At 39.1% G+C, this 19,717-nt stretch overlaps 1 protein-coding gene across 1 annotated transcript in view; it reads right to left on the bottom strand.

Moving 5' to 3' along the window:
* Positions 1–19,717, bottom strand: part of PTPRN2 (protein tyrosine phosphatase receptor type N2) — a 612,734-nt gene that overhangs the window by 203,261 nt on the left and 389,756 nt on the right. The window lies entirely within an intron of this gene.

Consider the following 19,717-nt stretch of genomic DNA (forward strand, 5'->3'; position numbering starts at 1 on the left):
GAAGAGTTTCCACTTTTATAATTATTCTTTCTGAAATAGTGTTACTCTGATTTCAAAATCACTGGGTATTATGTCTGTCACAGTAAAAGGATGTACAATGCATCTTTTTCCCCCCCTGCATTAACCAAATTGTCTATAGATTAATTCTATTGTATTTATTTCTTTGCTTGCTGGTTTATTTATTTGGAGGTGTCCCTTGATGCTTAGGAACACATCTGCCCACAGTTCTGTAAGAGGGTTCACCATTATAAACCTGTAATATTTGATACAAACCACAAGATGCTATAAATAAAGTAAATCTGTTGACTTCTAAGCACCTTAATTTGGAAATAAGCTTAAGGTTAAAGTTTTCCTCAGAATGACAGAAAGAGAGTGAGATGTAGTCTGTAGTCACTGTCTCCATACAATGAAAGCACGCATTTGTCATGGACTCAGTGTTCAGAAACACAAATGATGACTTGGACACTTTTGTAAAGAAGGAAAGGGTTTCAAAAATATAAGTTCTAAATATCTTTTTGGGAAAATGTAGAATTTATCTTCGAGAGGATCCTGTTGCCAATAAAAGCTTTATACAGGAATAAGACACAGGTATGTCTCTTTTTTCCCCCTTCTCTGCCTTTCCTCCAAATCCCTCACAATTTTTCTTCCTTTCAAAAAACCAAGTAAGCCAAGTAAGCTTTACCAAAGAGAAAGAAACAGAAAAATCTATGCTGCTGCTTCTGTCTTTTTGTGGTTTTTGGTTGGTTGGGTGGGAATTTTGTTTGGTTGGTTGGTTAGTTTTTTTTTAAGTTAGCTACAACATTTGGTCTTACCTCATTATCTTCTGTATGTCTGTTTTTATGAATGGCTGGAAGCAGAGGAATGAAATTATAAAATAAACCAGCAGCTATTAGAAGGAAATATTTCTGCTTTGAGTAGAGTCAGGTTTGACACAGCCTACAAAGCGGACAGAAATCACATAAATACACATTCACCTTTAAGGGGACTGGAAAAGTTTTTCAAACAGTTCATATTGCTTATTCAATTAAAAAAAAAATGACTGAAATATGCAGATTATGCCTAAAAATACTTCTAAGGAGCTCAAAGATAAATGGATCTGGTCATTGAAATATTTAATTTACTATCAGCTGTAAGTAAAGGCAAGAGCAAGTTCTGGGTACTCCAAATCCATTCCCAGCCTTGTCAGGCCAGTGACAACCAGTGCCTGGGCTCGCAGAGTCTTGTGTTTTCTGGGCTGACAGACTTTGCTGCCGCCTCATGTATTATTCAACACAAAGCAGGACCGAATAAAATAGATTCAAAAGATCTCTTAAAAAGGAAAACTATGACAGAAAAATAAAGGTTAATCAGAGAACCCGATATTTTTTCCTATAATTTACAACAAAAATTACAGCCTTCATTGAGCTGGAGGTGTCTTTACTTGTTATTACAGGAACACCTTCAATTTTGCACATTTCTCCATGCTGACTCGCTGTCTGCAGGGTGCTTGTAGAACAGCATATGGTACACTGTGGACATTTTTTACCTACTACAGAACCACAGTAGTGCTTTGGCAAGGAAGCATTTTAAGGATCAACAGCAAACTCGGGAGCTTACTTTGTGTGGTGGTCCAATTAGAGTTACCCTGCAACTCAGACTCTTTCTATTCTCTGTCCTGACGTAGCTGTCAGGGAACTGGAAGTGCACACTCATTTAAATCAGTACCAGATAGTCTAAAACTACAAACACAATATATGATAGACATTATTCTCTTCAAGAAGATCTGTGAGTTAGTTCTATTTTTCCTTTACATAAAGCCTTTTTTTTCACCTAAATTCCATTTAGGCATCTTGTTTGGTGTTGGTTATTAAATGTAATCACTTTTGTACTACAAAGATGATGGAGAATGTGTGTGGGAGTGCCTTGCAAATATTTCATGGACCAGGCAAACAAATATGTTCACAAAAGGAAACACATACTGAGGTACACAGATGTTGTCCATATATATGCAATGTGGAGACTAAAAGGTATTTTGTGCACCTAGTATTTATTTCTGTGTTTTGTGTAATATTCTCCTCTATTAATCACTAAAAGAGATCTACACATGCTTCACCTAATATTGCCACTATGGTTGATAGAAGCCTCATTTGCTGCAGGTCAAATGTGTATTAAAAAGTTGAGATGTTTCAGCATCTGAAGGACACAGGCTACAAGATAATTGTCATGCAGCTATACAGGGGATTTGGAAATTGAGGTCTATTCAAACTTGTAGTCCCACTGATCAGTTCTTTGCTTTGTTGTTTATTTCTCCCAGTCTTTGAGACCGCTGTGGATGTATATCTGATTTATGATACATGGGATGCTACTTTTATACATATGCACAGACTATACAAGAAATTACACTAATAGAATCGAAGACCAGCTGGCAATACATGTTGGGCAAAAAAGGAAGATGTGACAACTTCAGCTAAGCCAACAGACAGAATCACTTGATTTGGTCTCTGCACATCTTTAAAATCATGCTCTGTGAACATTGTTATGACAGGGAAAAACAAGATTTTTTTTTCCTGTAAAATTAAATGTCACTCTTGATAGCATAATATCTGAAACATCATCCTTCCAAGTCCATAGCAATACTTTACACAGAAAATTAAACTCCCTCTCTGTTTATTGAGTGGATAATGCAGTCTTCGAATGTGTGAGAACCCCTGCTAGGTGAGAAATTAAAAAAGAAGCACTATAAAGTCTAATGGTATGTATGAAATACAAAAAAGAGAGAAAAAGGTAACTTAATTGGTAATCAGAAGAAATCATAAAACTAATCATGCAATTAATGCCTTTAAAAGCCAACATATGAGGTGTGTATAATTACCAGAAAACAATGCAGCGATGGTTTCAAGGATTAATGAATTAATGATTGTTGGGAAGAAGAGGATTTGACCTGCAGTTTTGTATGTTAGCTTTAAATCCATGCAAAACTATTACTTTGCTTTGTTTACAGGAAATGACCCCCCCTTACACATAGAATTCATCTTGGAAGTTAGTGGGGTTTTAACATGACATTTAAAACATTTTCCTTAAGAGGCACGAAGATGTGCTGCTTTTCCTTCCTACAGCTCCCCATTTGCCTGTCTTGTTCATGAAATGGAAGACTCTTCACAAGGGAGTTTGGACATTACATATATCAAAATGAGAGAAAGCCTAGAGAAATTCACCAATTGCAGGTGCCAGAATAAATTAACAAATATTTGAATATATGGAAATATTGTTTTTTGGTTTCCCTTTAAAATGTAAAGTGCTACACCGCATATTACCAATTGTCCTTTGTTTTGTACACACACACGAAAAATGAATTTGTGTTCTTGTGCTGATTGCTAATTTACTGATGATCTTATATATGAGGATGTTAATTTGTTGATAAAAGGAGGTGATAGAAAATTACAAATGACTTAAGCTGCTGTACATCAAAACATAAGCACTCCTTTGATTTAGTTGCCAACGACAAAGATTTCAAACCATCCTATGGTAAACATTGGTCTTTGTTCCTTTTTTTTTGTTGTTTTTTAATTCATATCCTTCAAATGTGTGTATCTGCTGCTAGATGCAACAGCAGTGCATGAAGGATAGCAGGATGGATGAAAGGACTGGGGTTCTTTATGACAGCATTGTCCCGTAATTCAACCATCTTCAAGGATGGACGAGGGGGAATGGAATGAAGCTGGAGGTGGGGAGATTCAGGCTGGATGTGAGGAGGAGGTTCTTCACCATGAGAGTGGTGATGCCCTGGAATGGGTTGTCCAGGGAGGTGGTTGAGGCCCTGTCCCTGGAGGTGTTTAAGACCAGGCTGGACAAGGCTCTGGCCAGCCTGATCTAGTGTGGGGTGTCCCTGCCCATGGCAGGGGGGTTGGAACTAGATGATCCTTGTGGTCCCTTCCAACCCTGACTGATACTATGATAGGCTGAGAGGATGGTCCAGCAGTGAGGGAACTGCCTTAGGAGTGGGGAAACCTGGGCTGCCAAACACATGTTCAGGGCTAACACGCTCTCTGTGATTCGATTCTCCAGCTGTAACTGAAGGATACACATTACTTCCCTACCTTGATGGCCTTTAAGACTGCCACGTGGCTGGATGCTATAGTAAGACAGGATGGGTGAGTGGCAAAGGCAGAAGCTTTAAAAACTAAATGGCTAGTAAATTAGAGATTTTTAAACTAAATAATGAATGTGTCCTTGTAAAGCATGCTGCTGTTAGAAATGTAAGCCTTTTCTATGAGAAGTTTGGCAGAGCTGGGTTCCAATAAGGTCTATGAGCCTTGGTGCTCCAGGACTTGAGCTGTTTGTGGGTAGTTCAGCTCTCAGTGCAATTCCTTCCATTGCCCCCAAACAATGATTTCAGCTGGGGAAAGGAGCTAAGTAAGGAAAAAGAACAAGACAGAACAAAGGATAGAAGGTACAAAAATGAGACTGAGAAGAAATGAAGCCAATTCTCAAGTCTGTTGTTGACTTTCCATGTGGTCTTATAGATGCTCGCAGTTCATTTCTACGCTCCAGCTCCCAGCTGTAACAGTGATTATAATTCTTGGCTGCACCTCAGAGGGGTTCCCAGCATCCCTTCATTAATGGCTGGAAGCACTCACACCATGACAGTGACAGTGGCTGTAACATGGGTGGAATTAGTATCACACATGAAAATAGTGTTTGCAGAAAGCTGTATGTTAAAAACTAAAGCAAGGATGGGTAATAACAGCTACTCCATATCAAATACACATTTTCATTCTGATAAACTCTGAAGTCCCTCAATCTAGTCTAAGGCAGCCAGGCACTAGTTGCTGAAGCCTTGTTCTCATGTATTAACAGGGTGGTACTGGAGTGAATGAGATCATCACATCCACGTCCAAGGGTGCCACTTGCCCTAGAGAAAATTCAACATTTTGTCAGAAGAGGAAGAACTGTGATTCTTCTGCAGTGCATTTTTTTCCTCTGTGAGTTTGGGGCTGGTTTTGGTGGAGCTAGAAGTCTTACAGTATTTTGGATACTGCATTTGCTGGAGGTTTGTGATCCACTGTGTGAGATAGGTAATGCCGTGTCAACCCAGTTAAGTACCTCTAAGCAGAATGGGGATGAGTATTACTGCACCTCACTCATCATTTACATTACCTTCCTATAATGGGAATCTCTAGGCTAATCAGAACCACCATAACTATTTCCAAGCTAAAGATGTTAACAAGATTTGATGACATTTATTAGCAGATTTGCCTTCACCTTGCCTACTGAAAAGGCAGGCAAGATTTGAATTTGTTAATGATGGTATGGGTGGACATTTGCAAGGGGAGCTTGAATTCAGTATTTACTCCCAAGAATAATAATTGTACATTCTTTTGAGGTGAGGAAGCAGTGTAAGGAAAGGCTGAGCCAACAAAGCAATTGCTCCTGCAGTTGCTATCTGTCTCCTTATCCACATCCTGCAACATGCCACAAAGATATCCAAGAAACTTGCTAGAGTTATGCTTTGCTCTGACCATCCATAAACTCAACAAAAATTTACTCCCTCATCGTGAGGAAGCTGCCCTGCCACACATGCAATATCAAGAAAATTCTCCTTCTAGAACTAAAAGGAATTTTCACAGCACAAGTCTTTTCTAGGCACCTGTCACTGACAACACTCAGAAGTAGTTAGATTGATTAATTTTCCTTTTCAGAAAATGTATTACATTCTCAAAATTTCTAATTTGATGTTTTATGAGCAGAAAATTCACCATTTCTTCTTGGTGCAACTTAAAAAACCCTCCAAATTCTAATTAACTTAAGGGAATTCGTTCTTACATGGTAAGCTTGGAAATAAATGTTTTGATTAATGTGATTAGGTAATGCATGTGATGGAAAAACTGATTACTGAAATTTCTACCTATAAATCCACTGTTTACTGTGCAAGTAATTTATGCTGGAAAGGTCCAAAAATAAAGCCTCCTTTCCAAAAAGGCTTGACATCCCAGCTCTCACCTTATTCAAATTGTGGCTTTGAGGATTCACCAGCTTTAGAAATCAAATCTCAGTAACACCAAGTTAAACACAGAGACTCACATAAACCATGCAACCAAGCACCCTATCAAGTCTCCTCCTGAACACCTCCAGTGATGGCGACCCCACCACCTCCTCAGGCAGCCCATTCCAGTGGGCAATCACTCTCTCACACACAAACAATTTGAAATCAAAAACTGTTTTTGAAACATGAGTTGTATGAGCTTCGATAAGAGCTGAAAATAAAGTTTTTAGCACAAGACAAAAGAGTGTCTGAGTCCCCTGATTAAAAATTCTCATCCATGGCCACAAGACTACTCCTACCCCTCCTAAGTCATGCTCTGCTTTAGTGTATGCTAATTTATTTCATCTGAGTTGTTCCTAAACCCCATCTTTCCTGATTGTATTTTTCAAAGCAATTCAGCATGATTTAATCTTAAATGACACTCAGACAGTGACTTAATAATTAATATGCCAAGTAAAGCAGGTAAACTAAATCACCTTTTAAATTAAGAAACCAGATCCTTTCTATTAGAGCATAAACATAATTTGAAACATTGGTCTTAATAACTCATGCTCTATTAAGGGAAGAGCAGGTGGCTTAGCGTTGCTAATGCTGAATTGATATTACAGAAAAATGTAAGAATCTTTGCTTGGTATATAATGTACTTCAGCTGCTTTCTAGCTGTACCACCAGCATTTAAATCATGAAATTACATTCCTATTCATGAGCCACACTCGTTTCAAGATGCATATCATAATTATATTTAGAAATTAAAGGATAATGTTTATTCCCAGCAGATACTATTTTTTAAAGAATTATTGCTATTATTATTAAAATAACATGCCTTTAAACATTAACTACCAAACTGCAGGAAGCAGGACAAATATCTACTCCCTGGGTTAATAATCAAGCATGCTCTTTCTATGAGCAGGTTGGGTGAAAACAGGCTGAGCTGGAGGCGGTGCACGCTGAAGTGCCCCATGATTAGAAGATCAGGAAGTGTCACTGCACAGGCCGCAGGCAGCTTTGTTTAACTTTGTTTTGCGATGGTCACTTGAAGTTTTTATTTTGATCTTTTGTGTTCACAGGCTTGCACCATAAAGCTCCTGTCCGTAGTCTGCCTGCTGCTCAGCATCCCTCCAGGCACAAGCACCGAGAAGTTTGTCTCCTACCTGCTCCGCAGTCCAGAATTCAATTTTAGTTCCTGTGAACTAACTGTCATGAGCCAGTAGCTTCCACTCTATCACAGTCATGAACTAAGAATAGAGACACCCTATGCTATGTGCCAGTTTGCCACTGATTTTTTTTTGCACTTTGATGGTGAAAATACAGTATTTCAGCAAATACTGTAGAGCAAGGCTGAAAACATATGCCTAAAAGATGCTACATAGAGCCCACTGTCATGTCTCCATACATTATGAAGGAATTGATCACAATGGCTCATAGAAGCTTCCTGATTACCTCTTCAGACTGCTGGGTATTCATTTATTTTCCCTTTAGTTAAAACTTCTGTTAAAATACTGGTAGTGTTTGCACCTAGCTCTCTTTTTTCTCATGTTGAGTGTATATAAACGATGGAGGTAGTTACACCAAATGAAACTATCAGCAAGAACAAATGCCACACTAGGGAAAATCTTTGTACTGTGGCCTGCAAAAAAAACCCAACAGATTTATTTACTTAAGCCTAGTTTAAAATGTCCTATTGTAAGAAGAACCCTGTAGGAAATGAACTTCCAACCTGCATGCAGACTCGCTGATCTTTCACTTCAACAGGAATATTATTTTGGGCAAATCTCAAAGTTTACTTCTTTTTTTTTTTTTTTTTTTTCCTTTTTAATGAAAAATAAAGAGAAAGCAAAAGTAAAAAACCCTCTGCAGTCAGAGATGTCTCCAGTAGGAATTTGTTATTTGGTAAATTAATCATTCGGTCCAGAGCTATCTTCTGACTCATCATCACCCACGCCAAGATGATGCAGTTTTAATGCTATAAGATTTTCATTAAACATCATTGCTGCTACAGAGAGTTGACAGAAATTGTTAGGAATTTTAACACTAGGATGGAGACAGAGGTAGTGATCTCACAGGTAATTTAACTTGAGACAAGTCCTTTCCTTTTCAAAAGGGTGACCACAGAGAGTTCACCACTGAATGTGAGATGTAGATGTCAGGGGCAGACGCTGCTCACACCTGCTAGATAAGGATTTGTGTCAGAGTTCATGATACAGACTTCAGATAAACCACTCATTATTTAGCTGTCATTTGTATCTTGGATGGTTTGGGTTTTGAAGGGGTTTTGATATGTTGACTCTGTCCTCAACATTATCCACTTAGTTGCTCAGGTGATAAAACAGGTGAAAAAGAAAGAAAGGCACAAAACCTTCCAATGGATATGGAGGCTTTCAGTTCAAAGCTTCTGTTGACTGTGAAATGTGGCAATAAAAGAGAATCAAATATGCAGTAAAACACTCTTCTGGGAGCTAAAATACCTTCATGCAGTCAGTGTTAAATATTATACTCACACCAAACTGAATTGAAAAATAGTATGACCAGTGCCCAAAGAGCCATGCATGTGAAGCTGTCACTTAAATAACAAGGCAGTGCTACTCCAGCCCATGGCCCAGGGTTGTGTGCACTCTCCTGAGGATGACAGGGAGGCTTCCTTCAAATTATTATTTGTAACTTTAAATCTGCTTGCTAGCGTTTGAAAACCATTTATCTGGAAAGAATAAAAAAGGATATCCGAACATGGGAATGAGGGACAGGAGTCTTTAGTCCCAATTCTGATCTCACTTATATGGCTGTGATTTAACAAATAACATCCCATAACTTCACACTGCTGCTTGAAAGCTGCTTTAATAAATCTAGAAGCAAACCACCTCCCTGTACTTTCAAGCAGGGCTCACCTCCAATACAGTCAGTTAAAAAGCTAATGAGGCAGGGATGTAGCAGCAGCTCCTTTCGATGGACTGATCAACCACCCTACAAATGAACATAGTGCTTCTTTAAGGGAGACCCAAGCATGCTTTAAGTCAATCTCCAGCTACATTTCCCGCTCAAGAGACAAAGACAGAGATGGATGATCTAAAATTCTTATGGAGTTGACTGAGAGAAAGAGTCAACCACGTGAAAAACGCTGGATTTGTGAAGAACAGCAGCTGCCACGGCGCAGCACCGCTCTGTGGCCTGGGATTGCTGTTTAATAAACGACAGCACAAATGCTGCTGCAATCCTTTAGAAAAACTTCTAGAAGACAAAACATCTTGTATATGTGCAGTGATAACCACACATTACAGAATGAAGCATAAATGGATTGTATGGCAAAATCCATCTGCTGTACCTGCAGTTTATATTTAATACTATACGATAAAATATCTTGGAAGTCACATAAATCATTGTGACATTCTAATCCAACCTCTATGATCTCTATTCAGAAATCACAGTGGCTGTCTTTTAAAGTGTCCTTCCCAACAATAACAAAATCTGACCCTGTTAATGAGATCAAAGCTTAAAATAGCTAGATACTACTCAATGGTAATCATTGTTCTATTACAATTACCAAAGTTCAACCCTTGCACCCCTAAAACACTTCAAATTTTACTAAACTATAGATGGATTGAGTTTCAACTAACTTGTATGTGTCAATATGGACTGGGTTTATGTGATGCATAGGTATGTGTAGTGCATGGAATAGGAATTACAGTAGGTGCATAAATGTTATATAAAACTTGTAATACATTTTTATCTTGAGTTGACAGAGTAAATGCATAATTTTGTATGCTTATCTCTTTGGAAATTTACATTGTCCTCATGACCCTTAGTAGCAGTGCAAATCCACTAAAAAATACAAACAGAGCAAAGCTCTGTCATCTCTTTCCTGTACCTGTAAGAATAGCTCATGAGGGTCCATGAGATACTAACTACAATTTAACTTTCAGAAAGTCCTGAACCCAAAGCAATTTCTACCAAATACAGTCCATGCTTTTAATACTAGCAGAGGCAACATGGTGAGTGTTTAAAAGTCAGAATAACATTCTATTCAATGAGTCCACACTAGAAAAATCCCAGGGGGATCCCTGAGAGACCACAGGTGTGCAATACACAGCTTCACCACTGTCTAGAAAGAGGCCATTTGTGCTGAGTGGCGTGGTGGTGAGCAAGGCAGTGCTCTTCCTTTCGGGAAATTTGCTCAGTAGTGTTTTTTGATTAGAATTAGGCTAGGAAAATGAACCCAAGGGAGTGGAAGACTATGGAAAACTCCTCATTTTCCTTGTCTTTCTCTTGTCTGCAGGGACAGTTGAGCATAGTAGACATTCCACCACCTATGCTTTATCTTGCATCCTAATGATCTTAATGCATTTTTGTGAGATCTAAATCAAAGCAGCTCTTCCATTGATTTCACTGCATTTTGAATCAGAACTGCTGTAGGCGCACAGTCCTAAGCCTCTGCAGAGCTGAAAGCAGGCACAGGGGAATAAGCTCTGGTAGTGATTGTGTCCAGAACAATTCCAGTCAATTCTAGAAGTTCCTCTAGGGCCAAACAAGACTGCAGCACACTCATCCAAAGCCTCTAGCGATTCAGGGAGGGTAAATAGCTGCAGGGAACTTTAAATTTGTTTGTCAAGCCAGCTCACACCAGCAAGTCCACAAGGTATAGAAAAAGTCAAGTAAATGACAGCATTCTTCACCCTGCACAGGGGTATGGGGCCACCTCCACTCTGGCCTGGTAGGAATGCAAAAGATGCTCTATTGGTGATTGTCACCCCAAAGACATCTGTGGAAGATACATTTATTACATGCAGAGCCTTTGATGTATGGCTTTGAGCATGGACTTTGAGCAGGTGAAGAAAGACAAAGACAACTCATTATTATTTATCATGTGCCAGATGGCAGTGATGCCAGGATCAGGGTGGTTTTCCTAAGGGCCCATCAAGATCACCAGCAGTGAGCAAAAGACTAAGAGCATAGAAAACAAGTCCTTGGAAAGGCATGAGGCCAGATTTTACATGCAAGGTAACACTGGGAGCAAAGGCAGAAATTTCCTTGCAGATAAGCTAGTAATTCCATTCTTTTCCTTCTGCCTTCAAAAATTAGTCCTTATTTTCTAAGAGTGTAGCTGGAACTGCTGGTAGAGAAAGGAAATCTGTCTGATACAGTGTTTGCGACCACCCTGCTTTGAGCAGGATCTGGAATGAGGTGACTCCAGGGTCCCTCAGCCAACATTTTCATGATGTTGTGGTTGATTTGACAGATGTTTCCAGGAGGCAACAGGCTTTGAAATACGACAGCAATAAGAGGAAATTTGACCACTGTCTTCAAAACTACCTTAAAGGTCACCAGGTATAGGCATTAGAGGCATGGTTATTTGGGGCACAGCTGAATAAGGCATAGCTGACAGTTCACTCCCAAGCCGCTTTTGGGCTACAGGCTTCATACAGAACCAAGTGCTGCATATGGAATGAATATCTGGCTCACTTGGGCAGTACAAACATCTCCTTTTCCTGCTAACTTGGTAATGTAACTTTTCAAATCTCATAAAGCCAGCACACAGAAAACAGGGAGGATTTGTTTGGTATTATAGTCAAAGATTATAGTCAAAGCTAACATCTCTGCAAACAAGAGCATTCATAGCCCAAAAGAGAGAGGAAAAAACCCAAGTGAAAAAAAAAAGTGCACGTTTTTAGTACAAAGTTATAAGGTATAAAAATAGCCCAAGGGGAAACACCACATGAAGGGTTCACAGAATCACAGAATTATTGAGGCTGGAGTAGACCTCTGAGATCATTAAGTCCAGCCTATGACCTACCACCACTACACTGACTAGACCATGTCACTAAGTGCCACATTCAGTCTTTCCTTAAACACCTCCAGGGATGTCGACTCCCCCACCTCCCTGGGCAATCCATTCCAGTATCTAATTACCCTTTCTGTGAGGAAGTGCTTCCTAGCATCCCACCTAAACCTCCCCCAGCACAGCTTCAGGCCACGCCCTCTTGTCTTGTCACAAGTTGCCTGGGAGAAGAGCCTGACCCCCACCTTACTACATCTTCCCTTTAGGGTTGCATCAAAACACTCAAATGCTAAGGAATACTTAAGTATGTGCCAGTCATCTACATTTATACTGTTGTAAAACCTGAAATAGTGTGTCATTTGCAGGATCACAGGATGTCAGGGGTTGGAAGGGACCCAAAGAGAACATCAAGTCCAATGCCCCTGTAGAGCAGTACCATACAATCTAGCTCAGGTCACAGAGGAATGCATCCAGATGGGTCTTGAAATTCTCCATAGAAGGAGACCCCACAACCCCTTTGGGGATATGTGTGTCCCTGTGACACTGCTGCATCTGACAGGTCTCTCCTCCCGCCTGGTCCTGGTAGAACATGAGAGGTGAATGGTCTGTTCTTCATGCAATTCCCAGGTAAACCAAGTATCAGAAAATTGCACTGCTCTCTTTTTGACATTTCATAATTTTGTCTTGGTAATGTCCTTAAGTTGTAGAAATTGCCTGGGAGATATAAAACATGATGGGAGAGGTGGAGGAAAGGAAGCATTTACTGCTAACTAGATGCTAGAGAGAGGAGCGCCAGTCATGATCTGACCTGATACTAATTTCTGTGAGACGCAGTTTTCAGGAGAAATCAAATGCTAAATGCTTGTATATAATTGCAAAAACAAGTAACCTGTGAAGTCATGGGCTATTAACTAATCACTATACTTCAACTAATGGCAGCATACAGTTGCCAGGTAACCCCTGATAAGATGTGTGCGTTGGCTGCCTGCGAATTACTTGAGAGAAGTGATTCCCTCTGCCACCACCATCATCACCAAACCCATCACCGAGTCAAACTGATTACATAGGAGTTTCTGTTTTGACTGATTTTATGGGAGATAAATGCTGACTACATTGTGTTTAGACAGATGAAAGCCGCACGCTAGTTGATAATATCTAAAGAAATGCAATCACTGAAGAGCATTTGTTGCTTTTGCAGTGGGTTCGTTTACCCTTGACATCATAACGCTGCATGCTGGAGTACTGAGTTCTCCAACTGATTTATTTCTATATACTGCATTATATTTCATAAAGTATGAAGAGTCAGATGACTGGAAGTTGACTTTGAAAATCAATACTGGCATATATGAGCAGCGCTGCTCTTTTACAATGTTTAAACATTTTTTACTCTCAATATCACACTATCACAGTTATGTGTTTGACAGAAACCTGAAATTCGAGTCTATTTGAGTATTTTTATTATTATTATTATTATTTTGGTTCACTGAGTTAATATTAAATAAAAATGAATGCTAAGCCAATTCAGCACATAGTTGTTTAGGAAATATATTGGCTCAGTTGTTCTGAATTAAACAAAAACAAGACTAAAATTAAAATAGAGAAGAAAGAGACATCCCCAGTATGAAGAAGCAGCTGGCAAAAAGTAACAGATTTGATTTGCTTTTCCCTCAGCTGTCTAGCTTTCAGTATAGTGCATATACTCTGCAAATTGTTTGGGCAAAAAGACTTGCTACATCTCTAACAAAGAGTCTTAATGCTATTCTTTGCACTGGAAAATCAGGCACTCCCAAGCAAATTAATGACAAGAAATCAAGATAAATTCAGTGCTACTTCACCTTGCTAAACTTACGATTTTTACAGTATGTCTGACTGACCCAGACAAACCAAGGGGCCTACAATTGTTCATATGAGGCTCCAGGCTTGGTGTGGCCAGAGCGCTATCAGCTTCTCACCTGCGTGAATTTACACGGAGGTGGCAGCATCTACTTACAGGTACTGGTTTGCAACTGGACATTTTCTTTGCAGCTAGCACTCTGTCCTCTACTATGAGACTTTCATAAGCAAGCAACAAAAGAAAGCACTAAATAAGAGATGACAACATTCCTGTATTTTATTTCTGACAGGATAGAATTTATGGGACACACCAGGGGTTTCTGCACTACCAGAAGACAAACACAGTTGTTTGCACACACTCCAAGTGGCATGACTATTTTTGTACCCCAATCACACATCTCCTTTGCTGGTATCAGCCAGGATTCTTACCATGGCATACATAGCTCACAGCTTGATGCCACAAACTGCCCAACAACTATATTGAGAAACAGCTTGTTTTGTTTCTCTAATTTGGAAAACAAAGGCGCACCACAAGCTGCGCTGACTAGGAAATCATACATCTTTAACACAAAGTAAAAAGGGAAAGAAAAGAAAGAGACATCCTTTAGTTACAACAGACACCTTTCTCTTTCCTTGGATTGCCCTGTCAGCACCGCTGAACCTCCTGCCACCTTTCAACACCAGCTGACAAAGAATGAAGTCTTTACTGTCTTTTGTTCAGAAGTTAATATTAGGAAACTTGTTGCCTGTAACTAGAGGGCTGCAGGCTACTAGAAGAGATTAATTTCTGTGGGAACAGCTATGAAACTCATGCAGACTACAGACTATTCACTGCTTAGGCCAGCAAATCTCAATGGGTTGATCTGGAAGGTGAATTAATCACTGTGCCATCAAGAGCTAGCCTAGTCCAGAATAGCATGACCTGGTGTGATACAAGCTTTCATTTCCCTTCACACTCAGTCTCTTTCCAGGGGAATCCTTACTGCAGTACCCAGACTGGGAGATCAGCTAGGCTTTGCTTGTCTGACTGTTCAATCTCAGTGTGTTCACACACCCCATGAACACAGTCTCAGTGTTCAGAGAGTCAAAGATGGCCACAGAAGATTGAAGATAACACTGGAGAATTCCTAGCATAGGCTTATCAGATCCACATGGAGTTCAGCGAACGTGGCTTGTAACCACTCACATCTTCAGCCAACATTACAGATTGAGGTATGTCAAATTTACCTGGTTATTTATATGACAAAATCATCCTGACACCTCAGATCTAGTGGAGATCCAATCTAATCAATCTTAGCTTTTGAACGGAATCCCATTTAACTATGCGGCCCTAGCCTTTGGTTTAACCTTTAATCAGCAGTGGGAAATAAAAGGCAATTCCAATCATAGCTGGACTCTGCTGATTATTGAGCTCAGTTGACTACACTCCTATCACAGATGATTCACTTAAGTGTCTGCACATCTAAGTTAGGGGTGGATAATGTTAACTACTAATAGACTTTTCTAATCAGTGGGCCCATATCTCACTGGAGGAGGTAAGGGTCCAGGGAAGTTTTGGAACCTGTGAAAATTGTGAAATTTGGAACCAGTCTTGTGACCCAGGAGCCTGGAGGCTGTGTGTCTGCAATTGCCTGTTCCTCCAGCATCCTATGAAAAAGAGCTGTATGTACAGTTTCTGTAAATGAAGAGAATTGCGCCAAAGAAATAACTTGCATGAATCGTTTACCTTCTCAGGAAAAAGACTACTCAGCAAACTTCTGAGTATTTGTTCATCTGTCAGGTATTTTGCAGCCTGGTAGTTCACTGTACCTGCTACATGATGGGCGTGCAGCAAGGAAGAGAGCTTGTTCTGAAAACTGTACAGTCTGAATGGGCTGGGTAGGAGCATTGAATTCATACCCTGAAATAAGTCATTTTTCACAGAGGAATTCTGTAGGTCCACCTCTTCTGAGCCAGAAAAGCCACAGCTGGCACAACTTTCCAGTCTGCTTTCCTGACTTGTGTTCTGATGGCACATTTCTAAGGCCATGTTTTAAATTAAGGGCAGGTGCCAATCCAATATATTGTTGTGCCACTGTATATTATAAAGGTGGCTGCTTTCTTCCATTTCATGGAGATTATTTGCATTTCTAATCAGAGACAGAATGTGGCTGGGAAATCTGGGAGTCCCCAGGATGAAGCAAAAATTTCAGCAGAAATTTAATTGCTTGAAATGTATCAAGTTGCCATACTTTGTTTATTTCCTGAGATTGAATTACAAAAATTGCCAGTCTGCAACTCCAAATTGCATGACAACTGTTGGACTTACAGTCTCACAAGGATAATCACCCCAAAGCACACCACCACACACAACACTGCACTACCATAAATTAATACAAGCTGCCAGTAATTGAAAAGGGCAGAATAAACTCCACACCTCCTTTATTCTCTGACTGGTATAATGAGGATGTCATTCTATTGTCTCCTGGGTGGGATCTTTTGCCACCTCAGTTGTTACAGGTTTTTTCTAGACATGTTGGGTACAAATATGGTTTCACTTCACGAAATGTCTCTGTGCCCTCACCAGTCTGTTCGTGCTTGTCAGTTCAGGATTTCACACATTGTTTTCCGCACATTCGCTAATCTTAGTGAAAGTTTCATTTCCCCAGCCCATTGCCAAGGGCTATTAGTCTGGCACAAAACTCAAGCTCAAAATGAAAAAGATAAAACAGAGAAAAGACAGCAGACACAGCTCCTCTTGCTCTTCTTTCTCTTGTTGCAGCTAACAAAATATGCTTAATAACACCATTGTGTCAGTGGTAAGCTAGAGGCAACTGGGTGTTTCTCATCATGCCCTGTGAATATAAACTATTCCTTGAAATATTCCATATCTGCCCATTAGTGTTTCCAAAGTTCACCCTGGCAGTAGACATAGGAACATTTCATTGTCTAATGGATACAAAATACCAATAACAGGGTATTAGCCACTGTGGATGTTACTGACCAACAAGGTCACAGACAACACCTGGATCTGCTCCAAGATTTTGACTGCTGAAACCAGAAGACCAAAATCTTACAATGACAACTCAAAAGTCCACACATTAATAGTTACACTTTTATATTATGGCATCTATGATCTATCTGACAGACTTCTAGTATTTTTGCCTCTTTGCTATCAGCAAAGTAAAAAAAAATTGAGCTTGTTTAGAAAAGAGTATTATTTTTCATGACAAGAGAAATATGTCTTAAAATGTAAGGAAATACTGTCAATTTCTTAAAAAAAAAGAGTAATTATTGGCAGCTCCTGTTTTCTGTGGTTGAAAAACTCCCTTCTCTGGTTTAAAAAAGAATGATTTTCTTTTTAGCATTCAAATTTGCATGTCAATAAACTCTGCATATAATTTACACACCATACTGTATCACAACCACTTTGTCTCTTATTGTAAAATCCAAGACCAGCTCCTAGCATTTCATAGCTAGGATTATTAAAACATTTTGTTAAGTCAAGTCTGAAGATGAGCTTCCATCCTGATGTTCCTGGAATTGCATATTAATGGGCAGGAAAGGTGAGCATCTGTTTCAGGCACTGGATTGGGCCTTGGGTCCAGTCCCAAATTTCTCACAGGCTTGCTTACAAATTTGAACAATTTCGTTTCATATCTTTATAACTCAGATCCTTCTTTCTGAAATAGGGAAAATGAAAATTTTTCTACCTTTCCTTTTCTAATCTTGTCTTTTTTTTTTACTGATTATCTGTAATCGTGCAAAGTCACAGTTTTCCTAACACTCTGTGTGTAGGCAGGTACCCAGAGAGATCCTAGACCTGTCTAGAAAGCATTACTGTAATGCCCTTGTTAATCAAAACTACTCAGCCTGTGGTACTTCAGTACTGTGAAGTAGAAGCTCCGTGCAAGAAAGAAATGGGATCCAGGACCACAGCTGAGGGCCATGATGCACTTGAAGTCTCCCCCTTACCAGTGGCAAGAACCTAAGGACATTACTTAATTTAGTTAATATAAAGTACCTTGAACAGATAAAATAGGTGCAGAGGTCAGTGGTGTGAGTACTCACCACTGCATCTGATATATTTCTGACAAGCAACACTGCATTACCTACTACCATATACTACCTTGAGATGTATTACAGCTTAATGTTTCTCTAATCAATAGATCATCATCATAATCATTCTACTTAAGAGAAACACAAATTGGCTTTTTAGTAGAAGGTACTATAACTGAGTTGATCTTTTTTATCCCTAAATATTCATCTATTGTGGCCAAGTTACTTCTTGCGTATCAAAAATTCCCAAATCTTTCTATGAGAAAATGGATGTTTATTCTAAAATTAATAGCAAAAGGTTTACAAAGGTGAAGCAAGTAAAGAAGAGGGATCAAGTAGTTCTGCCTAATGTCAGAGACTGCTTCTGTTCTGCTTCAGAACATGATGAACTTCACAGAGCCAACTTAGTGTCCTGGGAAAAGGCAAAGGGAAAAAAAGGCAGCTCTGGTTTAAGGATCACTCCAGTCAAATGGGTAACAGTTAAGAGGGGACATTGATACTTTGAGGCACACATCTTGCCAGTGCAGGTAGCACTAGAAGAATATACAACTCTTTCTTTTAGGAACAATTAATGGGGTTTTCTGGAAAATACCTAACTACCTTTCCTTATCTGGCACCTGTATGCCAGACACCTGTACACTGCTGTACACCCATCTGCTATACATGATGCATGCTGCCTTTTTTTTTTTTTTTAGTTTCTTGTTGCTTTTTTTTTCTTAGAGCTTGGCAAAGGAGTTGATTATGAAGATCTCTGAAAATCTCTGAAAAACATTTCGGACAAAGATGCCAGCACAGATTGTACAGAAAAAGATATCAAGTCTGCCAATACATGCACACTGCACTCTGCAGGCTGCTTACACTTGCCTCTTCAATGATTTATTGCACAAATTACTGGAATTCTGAGATACTACGAGCTTCATCTCCATATTTCTACTTGGTATAGATTTGATAATGAAAGGATGTAACCTCCTCAACAAGCAAGATTTCTATTCTAGCTATGCTCTTGGTTAGTAAGAATATCCTTCCTTTCCGAGCGGTCTCTGCTTATCTTCCCTTTCTGCTCTCTCATGCTCCAGGCAATATAGCTGAATGCTGCTGATAGGACTTTGTCCAGTTCTAAATCTAAAAAAAAATAATACCTTTTCCATGACAGCTTCTCCAGGAATGAAATAAACTCACAGATGGTATTTGGAGTTTTGAAATGACTGAGTCAGACATTACTTGTGTATGCAGAGCAATCAGAAGCTAGATGAAACTGTCTAGTGCTCAGTAACACTCACAGCTCAGCTGGGTAGGTCTCAGAAAACACCTTCCACAAAAGGAATAGATAGATAGATAGATAGATAGATAGATAGATAGATAGATAGATAGACAGACAGACAGACAGACAGACAGACACACACACACATATGCAGTTGTTTGTAAGACCAGGACCTTAATGTGAGAAATATATATATATAAAACATGGATCAAGATCAACATGGATCCACATGTATATATAACATGGATCAAGATCAACATGGATCAACATATATATATAAAACATGGATCAAGATCAACATGGATCAACATATATATATATATATAACATGGATCAAGATCAACATGGATCCACATATATATAAAACATGGATCAAGATCAACATGGATCCACATATATATGTAAAACATGGATCAAGATCAACATGGATCCACATGTATATATAACATGGATCAAGATCAACATGGATCAACATATATATATAACATAGATCAAGATCAACATGGATCAACATATATATAACATGGATCAAGATCAACATGGATCAACATATATATATAACATGAATCAAGATCAACATGGATCAACATATATATGTAAAACATGGATCAAGATCAACATGGATCCACATGTATATATAACATGGATCAAGATCAACATGGATCCACATGTATATATAACATGGATCAAGATCAACATGGATCAACATATATATATAACATGGATCAAGATCAACATGGATCAACATATATATATATGTGTGTGTATATATATATACATATATACATATATACAT

Source organism: Melanerpes formicivorus, unplaced genomic scaffold, assembly GCF_026170545.1.
Source record: "Melanerpes formicivorus ecotype bairdi unplaced genomic scaffold, bMelFor1.0.p_v2 SCAF_13, whole genome shotgun sequence".
NCBI classification, from domain to species: Eukaryota; Metazoa; Chordata; class Aves; order Piciformes; family Picidae; genus Melanerpes; species Melanerpes formicivorus.